Source organism: Lynx rufus, unplaced genomic scaffold (genome assembly GCF_022079265.1).
Source record: "Lynx rufus isolate CCGP_SWC_20201006 ecotype Redwood Valley unplaced genomic scaffold, mLynRuf1.p SCAF_2, whole genome shotgun sequence".
NCBI classification, from domain to species: Eukaryota; Metazoa; Chordata; class Mammalia; order Carnivora; family Felidae; genus Lynx; species Lynx rufus.
This window is the reverse complement of record NW_025814834.1, coordinates 44,343,356-44,344,763: the sequence shown is the minus strand read 5'-3', so window position 1 is coordinate 44,344,763 and position 1,408 is coordinate 44,343,356.

Sequence of the window (1,408 nt, the reverse complement as noted above, 5' to 3'; positions counted from 1 at the left end):
CCTGAGGCAGTTGGGCCGTGGCCCAGTCCCGTCGGTCCCTGCGCCAGGGTGGAAACGGCGGCGGGGGGAGGGGTGGGAGCTCCTCTGTGAATTTTGCCTAAAACTTCCCTGACCGGTGACCTGCGGAGTTTTAGGTCTCAGTTCTCAGAGGTCCCCTGAGCGATGCCTCTTGAAGGGCCCTTCAGGAACAACTCCCCCGCCCCCCCCACACCTTTTTTTTTTTTTTTTTTAACAAATCAAAGTTTCTTTATTTTTCCTTTTTTTTCTCCCATTTTCCTTTGTGTATGTAACAATAACAAACTGGCAATATGGTTGCTTAAGTAACACTTATATGTCCAAGCTTATCAACACACCACACTTCAGTATAAAGAGGGTGTAAAATGGTCCCTCACCAATACAGCATGTCTTAAATTAGCTTGCATTTAAAAAAAGAAAAAGACAGAAAACTGATTGATGGATGCCACAGGGAGGGGGTGGGGAAAGGCAGGCAAAATGCGCAAAACAGTTCAAAAAAATACAAACTTGCAATTATAAATAAGTTCTGGTGATGAAATGTACAGTATGATGACTAAAGTTAATACTGTAATGTCTATTTGAAATTCGCTAAGAGTAGATCTTAAAAGTTCTCACCATACACAAAAGTCTTTGTAATTATGTGAGGTGATGTATCTTACTACGATGATCATTTTGCAATATATACATATATCAATCATGTTGTACACCTAAAACTAACACAATATTATATGTCAATTATCTCAATAAAACTGGGAAAAATATCTTGAGTGGCCCTAATATTGATAATTAGTAGAGAACTTGCAGTTAAGTAATATATATACTGTAGCTTTTTTTCTTTTTAAAGAACGGAACTTTCTCAGGCCCTAGAAACCCATGAAGGTGATTCAATATTTCATACCAAACATTTATTAGAACAAAAGTTCATTTCCTCTTTTCTAATTCTGGTCTTCTGGTTATGTACCTCAGGGAAGCCAATTGTGACAGAAATCATCCTCTAAAAATAACTTAGCTTCATTTTCCCTAAAGGTATGAGTAGGACTGACTAGACTTACCCTGGCTTCAAAGTAAGGTTTAACCAACTGTCCTCAACCCCCTGGCACCGTGTGTGCACCCATAGATGGTTTGGGAAGTTCAGAAATCTCCTTATAAGGAATTCTTCAAGGGGATGAGTTTTACAAATAAACTGTTATTAATGAAACTGCCACCTTGTCTGACCCTGCAGACTGTCTCCAGAGAAACGGCAGAGCTCCTGGTCCAAGTGTGAGGTGTGCATTCGCCTCTTGCACAATGACTTTTTTTTCTAACCACATTCATTTTGATTTAATTTTGGATGGCACTATAAAAAGTGGCTAAAAGAAGCAGGTAGATACATGTGTTTTCCTGCAGCAGCATC